The sequence below is a fragment of the Amia ocellicauda genome, unplaced genomic scaffold, assembly GCF_036373705.1.
Source record: "Amia ocellicauda isolate fAmiCal2 unplaced genomic scaffold, fAmiCal2.hap1 HAP1_SCAFFOLD_58, whole genome shotgun sequence".
NCBI lineage: Eukaryota > Metazoa > Chordata > Actinopteri > Amiiformes > Amiidae > Amia > Amia ocellicauda.
In genome coordinates this window covers 485,876-502,446 of record NW_027102988.1, presented here as the reverse complement: position 1 = coordinate 502,446, position 16,571 = coordinate 485,876, and positions in this window count along the sequence as shown.

The window sequence follows — 16,571 nt, the reverse complement described above, 5'->3', positions numbered from 1 at the left end:
TTCAGATTGTCCAAAAGGTCTGGAATCTCTGGAGAAAAAAACCTTAGTATTAAATGATATTCATTTCTAGTAATATATTTAATACAAAGTGAAAACAAAACCATCAATGCCTGCAATTATACTTGAGAGACTTGCTCTATGTTATTGGGAAACTGACCTTTTTGTGGGTCATTAACATTAGCTACGAAAAAAATAAAAAAGATAAAATACAACAATTACCAGGTCTAATGTAATGCATATAGTCATTAATGTAGGATTATGAAGTTATGATGAAAAACTTTATTTAATAATCAGTATTATTAAACTATTAGACAGTGCACATTAAGAGTTTGTATTGTGGTTCTAGATTACTTCAGTATGATCAACTATAATACATTACTCTGGAATCTAAATTACTGAAGAATAACATTTATCAAGGTAAGGAATTATTTGCTATAAATAAAAAAACTTACCATCAACCATACGGTTTCGAAGACATTGGTTTTCATTTTTAAGTCTTGTGTTTTCCTTTTCGAGCTGCTTAACTTTTTGCTGTAGCTCAGCTTCACTGGACTCTTTAAATGTCTGTAGAATATGACGGGATCTAATTCTTGAAGCTCCATCGGTTTTCTTTCTTATTTTGTGCTGTATTCAGAGAGAAAAAGAGTTTAAAATGAAATTATATATTTGAAAATGATTTAAAAAAAACAATCCTGCAATACATTTGTTTAATATTTGCAGTAATTATCTCACCGGTAACTGCGGTTCATCAAGGTCACTATCATCTGAAATTTGAAGTTTTTTGTTTGTTTTAGGTACTCTCTTCATTTTAGGACAGGGCATTTTTGTTAGGTCATTAAGTTTTCTTCTTAGTTCGCCTTCTTTTCCTAAAATAAAAATAAAATAAATAAAACCCTGCATTATGTCCACAGATATTTAGGGATTATATTTATAATAATCAATCAATAAATAAATAAATCAAAATTGCGAAAGCAAGCAGTGGGAATCACGCTGTAAGAGTCTTTGTCGACCCTGCTTTCCCACTTCACCAACGCGTGCATCACCGCCATACTACCTTCACCTTCTCGTCCGTTTTTTCTGCGCGTTTTTCCCCCGACAAGTCACGGCACAAAAAACAGTCCCGCTCTGCATTCTGGTACTTGGCGTTCTTAATAACACCAACAGGGTGTAATCGCATAGACCACTCGAGTATAAAGTACTACATATCCCATCAGTTACAGTTTTTTTTTCTTCTTCTGAAACTGCAAGCGCACTACATAAAGTTTGGCAAATGAAGAAATTTGGATGATGAGTTTACAATCTTATAAACAGTATTTAAGTAAACCTAGATATGCAATTCCAAAAAGAACAGCATCGAGATGGAGAAACAGGATAAAAAAATAATAATACAATGTTTATACTTTTTATATTTTAATTACAGTATGTAATTATTGCCTTTTGATTTACATTTACAGAAAAAGAACAGCAGCAAACGTGGACTACCCAACAAGAGTCAACAAAGTTACTAAAATATCAAATTCTCAGGTAAGCTTCATGCAGCCATACATGTATAATTATAAAATCAATCCAAAAAATAGACCTTGTTTGCCCTACAACTGATTTGAGTGTTAATTCTATTTAAGATATAAAAAAATATTTTGTTTTCTGAACTAATAATCTGTGAACATTCTATTATCTCTATAATTTTAATAAATACATTTATTTTATTATTGGTGGAACATTATATTTTTCAGCTCAGATGATTTCACATACCATCAATTTTTCTGTTAATAAATGTGCAAAAACAAATCAGGTGGATAGGCCCCTACATATGAACATTAAGTTAATGGCCTACAGTGAGTGTTCTTCACTTCCAGTCATGGCGGGCCACAATCCAGCTCTTTGAAACTCATCAACAACCAAAGACCTGGGAAAAGGGTTAAATGGCTTCAGTTAAGCCAATTAGGTAATTAAGAGCTCAACTGGAAAAAAAAAACAGCAGGCATAGGGGTACTTTAGGACCACAGTCACTGATATAACCTACAATGTTGTTGTAATGAAAATCAGCAGACAGTTGGCCTCCTCTAGGACTAAGGTTGAGAAGCACTGGTCTTGAAGACCACAATAACAATCGACCTCAAGGGCTAGGGATATTCGAGGTGATGCTAAACCAGTCCTGAATGTTTAAATATAATGTTATTTTCTTGTAGTGTGCCGTTGCTGTTAATGCAACCAGTTATATTGAGCCATCAAATACAGAAGCTGACGAAAGACATCAACATGTAAATTTAGTTGTAAATTTAAAGTGTGTGTGAAAAGTATTTTGTATATGGAGATTAACCCATAGTTTCACAGATAAATTGTGGACCAGTGATATTCAGGATCTTCAAAACAAGTCCTGAATGCTCAAACTTAACACTTCTTTTTTTAGAGTGTCGTTGCTGTCAATCCAGCCAGTGATGTGGAGCCATCAGATACAGAAGCTGATGAAAGACAACATGTAAATTTCCTAAATTAATATGGTGCATCAAAATACTTATTTAGCACTTTCAACTGTTTCTTTGTGATTCCTAAAATTACTTTACAGGCTGGGGCTGGGGGAAGACACTGCGCCCACCTGGAGAAGCCTGTACAAGCCCCCCTCAATAAGAGAGCTGGCAATCTGCAGTGGAGGGTGTTACACACCATTATTGCTGTCAATTCTTTTATTACTGTTCTTAACCCTGCTGTGTCCGACGCCTGCCCATTCTGTGCTCAGAGAGAGACCGTGTTTCACTGTTTTAGCACTTGCTCTCGGTTGTCACCCATTTTTTGTCTTTTAACTCGTCTTTTTACTGATCTTAACCTGATTTTTAACACAAAGGTTTTTATTTTAGGGGCGAGATACACCAGAAAGACCAAACATGTGGACCAGCTGGTAAACTTCTTGCTGGGCCAGGCTAAAATGGCCGTCTATAAGACTAGGAAGAACAGAGTGTGTGGGGAGGGCAGTGAGGATGCAGTGAGAGTGTTTGCCATGCTGGTTAAGTGCAGAGTCAGACTAGAGTTTAACTATTACAGGCTGATGAATGATTTGGAGAGTTTTGAACAGGTCTGGTGTATTAATGATGCTCTTTGTGAATTGTATGACGGGGAGTTGATTTTATTATGTAATTCATTTATAGGGTTTAGTATTTGATGGTTGTTTTGTTGTGTGTATTGGGTTGCTTTCTTTAAAAGTGTACAGATCAGTGGCGGAGTTAATGCTTGTTGGGGGGAGACAAACAAAGGGGAACACTATTTTTTATTTATTTATTTCTTTTCTTTTGTATGAATTATTGCGTGTTGCAAACAGACAATAAAGTCTGATAAAAGTCAAAAAGTCTCTCTCTCTCTCACACACACACACACACACACACAGCCAGCAAGACACACAGAGCCAGCCAGCTCAGCGATGACATCACAAACATCTCTCTCAGCTGACTCCTATGACATCACAGAGCACGTACATTCCGTTGCTTGCCGTCTGTCAACCACTCCGTCACTGCTAGCCAGACTGGCTGGCTGACTGGATGGGGGGGCTGCTTGCTGCTGCTGCGTACCTTAGCAAGCTTATTTGCTTGACCGGCCTTCCTCCTCCGCCCACATGCCCACCTATGCCCGATCTGCTGTTCACCTGGATCACAGCTCCGCCCCAACAAGGCAGATCCTCCCAAAAATTATACAAACTGATCCACGTTCCCCTCCACGGAAAGCTTTAGCCCAAAATAAGGGACACATTCTGTAACAACATAATGGATGCCCACCCAACCTGTGACAAAACTGAGAAAAAAGAAAAACGCTCAGTCCTCCTGGGGGAGGGACACACAGCCACCCTGGCTGCCCAATATGTCAGCGCCTACCACAGCCTGAGGGACACAGTGACACACGAGCACCGGCTGTAAATATAATGTAAATACTCGTTTGTAATGAATGTGATTGTATTTCAAAAAAGGAATCTGGAAATAGTAAACCTATTTTCTTTATTTGTATGTATTAAAGATCACATTTTATTACATTTTCTTTTTTTGTACTTCATTACATCTTATTGTGATTCATAATTCTATTATTTATTTTCCGTATGTATGTATGTATGTATGTATGTGTGGATGGAAAGTTAGAAATTATTTTCTCACACCTGTTTTTCTCTCTTGTATACTTAAGTAAGATAAAGTCAAGCTAGAAGGTCAGGCCAGAAGGTAGTTTGATTTTTGTTTGTTATTCACGATGAGAACCTTGGAGACAATGTCAAACGGTATGATGGCAGCATCACTTACAATTTTGACAGCCGGAAGTCCCGCCCTCCCTACGTACCATAGACCGGAAGGCCCACCTCACCTTCCGGTTACCCCCACCTTTGATCCGGAACTTCTCTCTCCATCCCATCACCCCCAGGGTTACCCTTTGACCCTCCCTTGTCAGCCATCTTGGATGATATCGGCCATATTGGATGTCAGCCACTTGTAAGGTCATAGGTCATCTGGTAAGATGGGAGCCATTTTGTTACCATTTGTAAGGTCATAGGTCATCTGGTAAGATGGTAGCCATTTTGCTAGGGTGACATCCATCATGGTGAGGGTCCGAGTGTACCTCACCCTGCTTGTATGGAGGTGTAATGTTTTATAGCATAAACTGTGTTTTTAAGGTTATATTGTCTTATGATACTGTTTTAGTAAATTAAAAAATACAAGTTTTAAATACACACATATATATTGGACTTGGTCATGATAGGGATGGTGTTTCCAAAAGAACTCTGGAGAACTTTTTGAACAGCTGTAAAAGCAGGTACACCAGGACGTGGATCTTTATACAGCATTCTCTTGAGCATGTTGGGGAGGGCATCCACTGTTTTCACAATATCCTCAACCAGCAATGTCACATTAGGATTACCAGTATCATACAAATCACCAAACTTGTGAGCTATTAGAGTGAGGATGGCATCTTCAAGCAGAGATTCCTCAAACATACGTATACATAAACCCACAGCAGCAGGAGTTTTCTTTCTCTGAAAAAAATATATATAATGTCTTATTGCAAAACAAATTTGTAAAACATCTTATAAGGCTTGTTATTTATAACCTTCTCAATTAATTGTATCACTTACTCATCTACACTTTCCAACAAGTCACTAAACCATCTCGAAGGTAGAGTGCATGTTTCTAAGCTATGCAAAAGAGATTTCACTTCTTTCTCAGTCTGTCTGGTGATGCATAGCCCACATAGGGCACGTGCAACACATAACACAACATTTAGAAAGTGGGTGACACTTATTTTGTCACATATAAGAGCGACACTACTCCAGACACTCCCTTGCTCGTGATCTAAAGTTAGACAGAGATGCTGTGCTTGGCTGGGGTCACCTATCAGACAGGCCTCACACTTATCAACTAATTCACGGCCTATACAATGTTGTAACACTAGCGCAAAACTGCACTTTATGGTGTGTGTCATCACTAGTGTTACATGATCATCATAGTTTTTACAATTATATCTCGCAACTTCCCTGTCTGAATCAAAACTCTTGTGGGTTCTAGCAAGGCAAGAACAGAAGCATGTAATGTTCAATCTTGTTCGGGGTCTTAAAGAACTGACAGAGGAATCAATATCACTGGTGTCAGGTACTCCGCTATTCTAATGAAGAGAAAAGAAAATAACACTTAAAACTGTAATGTGTGTCGGTAAGTAAAGAAGTACACAACTATACACAGTTGTAGGACCTCTATATTTACCTCTCTTTCCGTTGATGGTCCAACTCCATCATCAGTGTCTGAGGTTTTATCCTCACTGCCATGTTCATGGTCCTTGTCATCATCTTCAGACTCATCACCAGTGTTGACACCTTCGTCTTCATCAGACATTGGGAGAGCATCCCTGGGGCTCGGAGGAGGAGCGCAGACACCACTCTTATGATAAACATACAAAGAAGAAAACATGCATTTAAATTCACTTTGCATTGAAATTCATATATACACACATACGGTCTAACAGCATGTAAACACCGGCATACGTTTAAAATTAATAATAATATTCTAAACACATTTAAAGTAAAATAAAGTGTTACCTCTTTTGGGTCCCTGTCTTCCGACTGTCTTGATTTTGTGTTAGGTGCCCCCGCATCTTCATCAGCAGCGTGGTCGCTAGGGGGTGTCTTCTTAGCTGGTGCAGCCATAGTGCGCTATGGGGGTAAGAATGTTTTTTATATTCATAGAGTTGGGTTTAAAAGTGTTAGTATATCATGCATAGTTCATGGTTTGTATAATTTAAGGTGAAACACCGGCCTTGGAGAGAACCGAGATATTACAGCACAGAATAACAGAGCCGAGACTGTCGGGCCGAGCACCCCGCAGGGGACCACGGAGAGTGGAACTCACAACCCCCAACGCCTACGTCCCGAACAGCGCCTTCCAAACCGCAGGAGACATGTGTTCTGAAGGTGGGCCAAAGCAATGTGTTTAATGGCCAGTTTTATTCAGATTTCATGGTATGCCATAGAACAAGTTGTTACATATTATGAATTTAAACATCTTCTAAAACATAATATTGTGTACATTTATGGGACCAATGTTTGTTTTTTGATTTGACAGTTGTTTAACCCACATAACTACACACTCCCCCACCCACCCCAAGTTACAGAGCAAACTTTGAATGGAGGTGTGTAACATTCACCGTTTTTACCAATGTTGTTATTATTATTATTATTATTATTATTATTATTATATTTTGTATTTGTTCGAAATGTAGTGAAAAGTCACTGTATAAAGTGTAATTGACATGTTTGTTTTATATAGCTAAAAATGCGGCACAGCCTGCATTGCCCTGCTTGAGAGGCGTGTCAAGTGGAAAACAGCTGAAGAGATCCGATCGTGCTGATAAAGGGAGGTCCGTTCTACAGTGGGGGAGACAGCCACCAGTCACACAAAGGGGAAACACAGCGCCCAGAAAAGCCCTGAGTAAGACAAACCGGGTGGCACACGACACCACCGATGTGGGGGTGCAATGTGTGAAAGTGAACCGACCGAGCTCCGCTACTGTAAAAAGAGGTAAACGGGGTAAAAGCACGGTTAAAGCCACCACTAGTGGGGATACTGAGATGAAATGTGATCAATCACCCTGTGTTGACATACAGACCCCTGGTGATTGTAGGGCCCTGGTGTTTAGCAAGCAAGCAAGTCAGCTTGTGGAGGCGTTAAACACCGCTAGTAGCTAGTAGGGTTTTTTGGGCGCGGCCTATTTTGTCATGACGTATGCCCTAAGCTTATTAATATTCCTACGTCATAATTGGGGGGCGTGATTTTAGGTAGAGTTATTTCCTTAATTATTCCTACGTCATATCCATCAGAAAGTGTACACCCATAAAACCCTGAACAACAAGGCCGCCCATAACCGGTTGTTCTTGTTGTTCTTGTTGGTCAACTGTAGAGTGTGAATGGGTCGGCTCTTCCTGTAGTGGTTGGGGGTCTTTTTTAAATATACATGTAATGGTCCCAGGTCTTAACAATGCCTGTTTTGAATAGTGCGTTTATCATATTCACACTGTCTCTGTCTCTGTCTGTCTCTCTCTCTCTCTCTCTCGCCCAAGCATTTTATAAAATCAACAAGTTCTGTTGTCTGTAATGGTCCCAGGTCTTAACAATGCCTGTTTTGAATAGTGCGTTTATCATATTCACACTGTCTCTGTCTCTGTCTGTCTCTCTCTCTCTCTCTCTCGCCCAAGCATTTTATAAGATCAACAAGTTCTGTTGTCTGTAATGGTCCCAGGTCTTAACAATGCCATTTTGAATAGTGCGTTTATCATATTCACACTGTCTCTGTCTCTGTCTGTCTCTCTCTCTCTCTCTCTCTCTCTCGCCCAAGCATTTTATAAGATCAACAAGTTCTGTTGTCTGTAATGGTCCCAGGTCCTAACAATGCCTGTTTTGCATAGGGTACTTATGTTATCCACACTGTCTCTGTCTCTGTCTGTCTCTCTCTCTCTCTCTCTCTCGCCCAATCATTTTATAAGATCAACAAGTTCTGTTGTCTGTAATGGTCCCAGGTCCTAACAATGCCTGTTTTGCATAGGGTACTTATGTTATCCACACTGTCTCTGTCTCTGTCTGTCTCTCTCTCTCTCTCTCTCGCCCAATCATTTTATAAGATCAACAAGTTCTGTTGTCTGTAATGGTCACAGGTCCTAACAATGCCTGTTTTGCATAGGGTACTTATGTTATCCACAATGTATATGGCTCTGTCTCTCCCCTCAAATTTAATTAAAAATAAAATTAAAAAAGAGGGTGTGTGTGTGTTTGGGTGTTTGTGTGTATAGGTTAATTGTTTTTGTAAAAAAAAAAAAAAAAAAGCTGTGGTTATATTTTATCTCACACATAATGTGTTCATTCGTTTTACTTAAATACATTCTAGGGTCTTAAAGCTCATAAGAGTTAGACTTAAGATAAGGATATGTTTTTAAGGTATTTTAGCAGTCTCAATCCCTGATGATAAGGAATCATTTAAAAAATAAAAACAACTGATCACTCAATGCTAAATAGATCACAACACTCAAGGCTAAATCACTCACACCATGGGTGGCGGGGGTGGGCTCAGACAAACGTAGGTATGGCGTGTGGTATCAAAACATTCAGAATACTTTTAAACTATATAATTTATAAGCTTTGTAAAATAAACCCAAATATCTCTTTTGCGGGGATAAACGCTGTTCTGAGTAGTTTGTGACTTGTTTAATACCAAACAAAGCATCGCTATAAAAAAAAAAAAAAATCACTGTAAAAGCGCTAGTTATTTTAGATCTTTATAGTTATTTTCTTGGCTCAGGTTGTTTTTTAGCGCTTATAAAGGCCTGAAATATTCTTAGTGGTTATTGACTATAGGTCTTGATGCTTAAAAATGTTTTTTTGAGAGACCAAAAGGTTCTAATAAAAGTTTAGAGTAGAGAGGAGAGAGATCGTCTCCATCTTGGTTTCTATTTGAAATTTGATGCAGTGTCATTTTATTGGTTGGTTTTGATATGTTAATTGGTAACAGGACGGCACAAAGGCCAGCCCAGAACAATGCCTTACAAGCAGATCCGGCATCTGGCCATCAGTATAAGTATGAAGGTCTGGTCTTCAGCTCGACAGACTCATACTGACCTTTCGATTTAAGCCTAAAGATCAACAATGTCCGGAAACAACATCAACGACTTCGATTTAAATGAGTTTTTAGGTAAGTCTTCAGATTATTTTCATTGACTCAGAGCGTGTTGTGGGCATGTATTGTAAATAAGGCTATAACATCTGTTTTAAGTTCTGTAAAATTATTTTTCAGCCAGTCAACAGGAGTTAGTTCCCAACGCTGAGGAGATCATCTGGAACAACGACGGTAAGATTTTTGTGTTTGCGCTCATGGGTTCTTATGTATGGGTGTGTGTGGTTTTGAAGCGGCTCATTAGAGTTATGAAAACGTTTTAATATATATTAATGCCGGTCTCTTTAATTACACAGAAACTATCGAAAGGCCTGTGATTAATGTCTCTGAGGATCAACCAAGAGAAGTGGTTGTCCCTAGACAGGCTGTCTGCCGACCGGGTAAGAACAAAACCCCTGTTTGTTTGTATAACGTTTCTGTAAGATGTTTGAGGCCAGTTTTGTTAATTTTAAAAAATTATCCTTTCTAACAGTATTAAGAAACGTGGTTCGAGACAACGAAAGGCCTTCCACATCGAGGGCTTGTTTCGTTTTACCTTCGAGAACCGTAACCTTTCAAGAATCTGAAAGGCCGTCAGCCCCGGTATCTGATAGCGGTGAGTATATATCTGCCGCTTGTAAGAGGTTAAAGCTTTTTATAAAGCGGGGTGGTTAAAGGTTAAACATGTCTCTTACCTCCACAGAAGTGCAAAAAGCTAAACCAGCCGAAAAACATAAGAAACGATTATTCTTTGGAGGTAAGTAAGATCTTTCAAACTTTAATGTTTTTAAAAGGGCTTTATTTGCCCGTTGAGGGCTAATATTTAAGCGATGGGTGCCCGTTTCCCGTAGGGCGGGGGGTTCTGGGAAAGATCTTTAGAAGTCCGGACAGGTCTAGGCTTGTTTCTGGGGCACGTGTTTAGAAATGACCGATTGCCCTACCGTCTGGTTAGGAAGTAAAGCCGTCCGAAAGGTTTTAGTAAGTTGTTTGGCTTATCTCCCGCAATTATACTTCTGTTTTAAAGTGGCTGTAGGAAAAGGCTTGAAGGTGTTCATTGTATTTAATATTTAAACAGATTGTGAAAACGTTTGTGAAACAGGAAGTCCCGGGATCAGGAAGCGTTTACACTTGGAAGGTTCGTTTAAAAATGAAATGTTGTGCGTGTGTGTATAAAAAGTGTTTTATTAACAATATTACAGTTTTTAAAGAAACATTTAAGAAACCGTTTATTTACAGAGGCTTCTCTGTTTTACATTTATTATCAAGTCCTAATAAATATATTGTCTGTAAATAATAAGGCGTTGTAGTGAATGTCTAAGCCTATTTTCAAAGGTCTAAAAAAGCTAAAGGTTTTGAAGGTCCTGGACATGTTGTTTTAAGTTTGATTTCTGTCGCCGTTTAAAGATGTAAATGTAATGTATATTTTTATTCTTCCCAAGACTCTTGGGATAGTCATTCTGTGGATGAGCTATTGAGGACAATTACCCCGTCTAAGTGGGATCAAACATCTTCCCCGGAGAGATCACCGAGAGGATCCCCCACGGTGGTCTTGGAGACCCCCCAACATCTACTCAGGCCACAGCCTTCTGGGGGTAATTCAACACCCCAGATTCAGCCCGCCGCATTGTCGGGCGGAACAAATACAGGCAACCAACAACCTCAGGGGTCGCCGTCAGTCAGGGTTGACACACCACCCAACGACGGACTGGTTTCAACATCGTCCCCCCAGCCCCGTTTCTTGGCTACAGAAACGCGGAACAGTACCCCGCGATTGGCCAGGGTGTCACCGCAAAGGCCTTCTTGGTCTCCGTCCGTGAGTATACGCTCGCTCCCTGCCTCCTTCGACCGAGATTTACCTGAGCGACCATCCTTTGAAGCTGAGCCAGGCCACCAGCCCCCGGAGCTACTTCCTGAAGGTCGGCATGAGTTGCTACATACTTTGTTACAAAATCAAAGACTTGTGTTAGTGGGGCAAAACCTTGTGATAGAGAGCCAAAACACCCTTATTAATACCCTTACTAACGAATTGTACCGTATTTAATGTTTTAATAGACACAAAACGCCTTACTATTGTGGGTTGTTGGAAAAATAAAAAATAAATAAAAAAATGTCCGGACTTGGTAAAAGAACTCACAAACTAAAGGATTATGAACAAGTTAGGGCCCCAAAAAGACCTTCCCGAGAGAACATCCCCGGCCCTGTTGTGAACTCCTCTGATGTCCCAATGAACCAGGAACTATTACAAATGATAAATGATTTAAATAACCCCCAATCACCACCGATAGAATGTGAATTAACAGACTTACCGGTGAACCCCGACCTGTTACAGATGGTCAATGATCTAAATAACCACCTCCCAACGGTAGCGCTTATAGAGGTTCAACCCCTAGTTCACCCCGATTTGTTTGAAATGGTGGAGGCTTTGGAGACGCTACCCCGACCAAATTCTGCCCCTATTATAAATGATTTGAGACAATTAGAACACAGTATGGTGGCAGAAGCAGCCGTCACTATAGAGGAGGGTCTTGACATTAACCGGTTGGATATCTTTGAAGGACGTTTACAGGCTTTAAATGAGCCTCCTCAAAAAGGGGGTTTTGTAGATGTCAGCAGTGGGGGTGTTCGGAATGTGGAGGGTTCTGAGACTGATAAGGCTGTGGAGGACATGCTCTGTGAGAATGTAGGGGGTGAAGGCTTTGTTCAAAATGATGATGTGTCCAAGAGTACCAGTGATCCCGTGATTATAGATAGACCGGCCTATAACAATTTTGAAATGATTCAGCGTTTTAATTTTGCAGAACTTTTAAATTGTGACAATTATGCAGAAATATTTGTCAACATACACGAGGCCTTGCAAAACATGCTTGAACAGGTTGCGGAAAGGGTCAGACCTCGAGATGTTGTACAGTTAGAACTCAGAGGGGATGATTTGTTTAGCAACCTATCTGTAATGCTGAGTGGAGATAATTGAGATGTTGATGAATTTCTGTCTAAAATCGAAGCGTTATTGCAAAGTAACGCAGCCATCTTAGCTGATGAAAGTCTGTCTCTGGTAATGAATGTGGTTCGTAACCCTGAGGGTGGGGCGCTTAGAAGACTGTCGAAATGCTTGAAGAACGACATAATTAGGAACAAGCTCAGGCAATTAGTGGTGAGTTCCAATGGGGACAATAAGCTCTGTTTTGCTTACAGTTTAATAAAACTACTCACCCCCGACATGCCTGAACCCCAAGCTATGCAAGAGGCTTTAATGCTTCATCAGAGGGCCGGCTTAAACTCTCAACAGATGGTTGCCTTTTCAGACATTACCATGTTTGAGGAGTTGTTGTCTTTAAAAATTGTTGTGTGGTACCGTTGTGAGGTAAAGGAAGTATTTGTGAAATTTCAGACACATCCTGAAACCCATACACAGACACTGTTTCTCTTCCTAAGTGATAGTCATTACTTTGGAATAAAGAGTTTGACGGCTTTTTTGGGTTGTTCGTATGTTTGTCATTGGTGTTATAAGGCCTTCAATGATAAGCTTAAGCACCGCTGTGATGGTTACTGTAACGTCTGTTTCAATCCGCAATGTCGTAAGGGTTTGGCCCCTACCATCCGATGTAAAGATTGCTTAAGGATTTGTCTCTCCGCGTTCTGTTTTTCCGAACATAAGGTACAGAGGGCCGCTGCTGAGGGGGTTAAAAAACGGAGTTATTGTGATCAAACTAAATATTGCCCGCAGTGTTGCCTCCAGTACCGTTTTCATGAGGTTAAACCACACAAATGTCTGGAGCCGAGATGTAGGATCTGTAATGCTGATTTAACCCCGGGGTCTGAACACCAGTGCTTTATTCAGCCGGTTAAAAAGGAGCCGCCGCACAACCGGTATGTCTTTTTTGATTTTGAATGCCGGCAAGAAAACGGGGTCCATGTTGCTAATTATATACACTGTATTGACATGTTGGATCGTGAGCGGTCAGCTAGCGGTGAGAGTTGTGTCAGGGATTTCTTTACGCGGTATCGCGGTCCAAAATACCTCAATTACACATTTATTGCCCACAATGCTAAGGGTTATGATTCTTACATTTTGATGAAGTATCTGGTGGAAAATGGGGTGACCCCAAAAATAATAGCTCAGGGTAGCAAGATCATGTGTTTCACCGACGAAGCTTTCAACCAACGTTACATAGACTCGTTAAATTTCCTCCCCATGAAATTGAGCGCTTTGCCTAAAGCTCTGGGTTTTGAGGCTCAGAAGAAAGGTTGGTTCTGCCATTTTTTTAATACTAAGGACACTCAAAATTATCGAGGGTCCTACCCGCCCGCCTCTTATTATGGGGTTGATACTATGATGTCTCATGAGAGGGAGGAATTCTTTAAATGGTACAATACGGTTAAGGGAGGTGTTTTTGATTTCCGAGAAGAGATGGCCGCTTATTGTAAAAATGATGTGGTGATCCTTAAAGAAGCCTGTTTGCGTTTCCGCGCCGAGGTTATCAACACATCGGGTCTCGACCCTTTGCAAAGTGTGACCATAGCGTCTCTCTGCATGAAAATGTATCGATCCAATTTCTTGCAGAAAAACACTATAGCGGTCACCACTTCTGACAACTATCGTGCTAGACAAAAGAACTTTTCGACTGTCTCCATACAGTGGCTGGAATATCTGAGTGCCCGGGATAACATCTTCATCAGACATGCTTTAAATCAAGGGGAAGTCAAAATGGGGCCTTACTACTTAGACGGTTTTAGCGACGTGTCCGGGCGGCGTACCGCTTATGAGTTTGCTGGTTGTATTTACCATGGCTGTCCTCAGTGCTTCGACCCAAACACCTTTAACCCCGTAACACAAAAACTCTGCGGTGATATGTACTATGATTTCCAGGAACTAATTGAAACTTTAAAAAACACCTATGGTTTGAATGTGCTGGTGATTTGGGAACACGCGTGGACGACCCTGAAGCAACAGGATGTGGGGGTACAATGGTTTATGGAAACCTTGGACTTTCCTGAACGTCTAGAGCCCAGGGATGCGTTATTTGGGGGTCGTACCAACGCCCTCTGTTTACATTATGAGGTAAAGGAGGGTGAGAGAGTAGATTACTATGATTTCACCAGTCTGTACCCTTATGTCAACAAGACCAAAATGTACCTGGTGGGGCATCCAACCATTGTTTATCGTGACTTTCTCGAAATCGGACAGTACTTTGGTTTGATCAAAGTCACCATGTACCCTCCTCGCGAGCTGTTCTTACCCGTGTTGCCTTACAGGTGTTCGGGAAAATTGATGTTCCCTCTGTGTAGAACGTGTGTGGAAACTGAAAATCAAAATACCTCTTGTCTGCACAGTGATGACGAGAAAGCGCTGACGGGTGTCTGGTGTAGCATTGAGCTTGACAAGGCGGTGGAGAAAGGTTACAGAGTCGGTAAGGTGTATGAGGTTTGGCATTTTTCTGAAAAATCTGATACTCTTTTTGCTGATTACATTATGACCCATCTGAAAGGGAAACAGGAGGCATCGGGCTATCCCTCATGGTGTGTTGACTCCGCGGCCAAAGAGCGGTACGTTCAGCAATATTTTGAAAAGGAAGGGATCCGTCTAGAGCCGGGGAACATAACTGTAAACCCCGCCAAGAGACAAATGTCCAAACTGATTTTAAACAGTCTGTGGGGTAAGTTTGGGGAAAGAAATAACCGTCTAAACACAACCTTGATTAAAACCCCTGAACAGTTTATAGAATTTATGTTTTCCAAACAACATGCAGTATCACACTTTCAATTCTTAAATGACCACGTGGCACAGGTCCAGTGGAGGGCCCCTAAAGATTTCCCCACCAAACAGGGGAAGGTTAATGTTTTCATAGCGGTTTTTACCACGGCTTACGCCCGGCTTGAACTGTACAACTTAATGGATCAGCTGCAGGAACGCACGCTCTATCATGATACTGACTCTGTAATCTTTGTCACCAGGCCAGGGGATTGGGTCCCTCCCCTCGGGGACTACCTTGGGGAGTTAACGAGCGAGCTAGATCCTCAGGACCACATAGTGGAGTTTGTTTCAGGGGGTCCTAAGACTTACGCATACAGAACGGCTGCGGGTAAGACCTGTATGAAAGTTAAGGGTTTCACTCTGAACCATTGTAACAACAAGCTCATTAACATCAAGTCTCTGACGACCCTGGTACAAAGTTTTGTAACCGAGAAAGACGCGCCTCCTCGCGAGATTATTACAGCCGGAAATCAGATCTATCGCAATAAAAAGGGGTACACATTGGAAAATAGATCACTAAACAAACGGTTCAGGGTGGTGTACAATAAAAGAGTGTTGAAGACTGATTATACCACTCTGCCTTATGGATATTAGCGGTGGTTTTGATAACAGACTTCAACACCCTTTCTCCTGTATTATAGCCGGTCCCTCCAATTCGGGTAAGAGCTATCTTATAAAGAACATCATAGAAGATGTGGACGCAACCGTGTCCCAAGCTCTTGACAACATAGTGTGGTGTTACTCTTGCTGGCAACCTCTCTACGATGATTTGGCATCGAAAAAAAAAAATCTGAAATTTGTGCAAGGTCTCCCTGCCTCGTTGTGTGACGATGACCTGTTCCCGCCCGGACAAACTAATCTAGTGATCCTTGATGACCTGATGGAGCAGGCCGGTGACAACAGTGAAGTGGAAAAAGCTTTCACAAAGTACACTCATCATAGGAATTTAAGTATTATTTATTTAGTTCAAAATCTATTTTTTCAAGGTAAAAAAAGCCGCACTATTAATTTAAATGCCAATTATATAATTCTTTTTAAAAACCCCAGAGATAAACTACAGGTCACCGTCTTGGCTCGTCAAATGTACCCTAACCAGACCAAGTTCTTTTTGGAGGCATTTGAGGATGCCACCAAAAAACCCTACGGGTACTTGATTGCGGACTTAAAAGCACAAACCCCAGAAGACTTTCGCCTCAGAACAGGTTTGTGCCCGCCCGATTGGCCGGCAGTGTATGTGCTAAAGAAAAGGAAATAAATAAGAATGTCTGTTCGGATTAAAAGAAATCTGCCGCTTTTGCAAATGTTATTTGAGGGGAGCCCGCGCCATAGGAAAGCTGTGCTGGCTGGGGCCCCCTCGGATTTGATCGAGACCCTGTGTGAAATAGCTTTTAACATCTTACACGGTAATATACCCCTAACCCCTTCTCAACATTCTAAACTCAAAAAACAAAAAGCGGTTATCAAGATCATCGCTAATAAGAAGTATTCTATTAAAAGAAAAAGAAAGAAGATTAATCAAACCGGAGGTTTTATAGGACCGCTGTTGAGCATAGCCGTGCCTTTCCTAACCAGTCTTCTAGCTTCCAGAGTGGGTTAATAATGGAATATGCTCAGAAAATGTTTTTGATCCCTCAGGAGCAGCTTGAGAAACTGAGAAAAA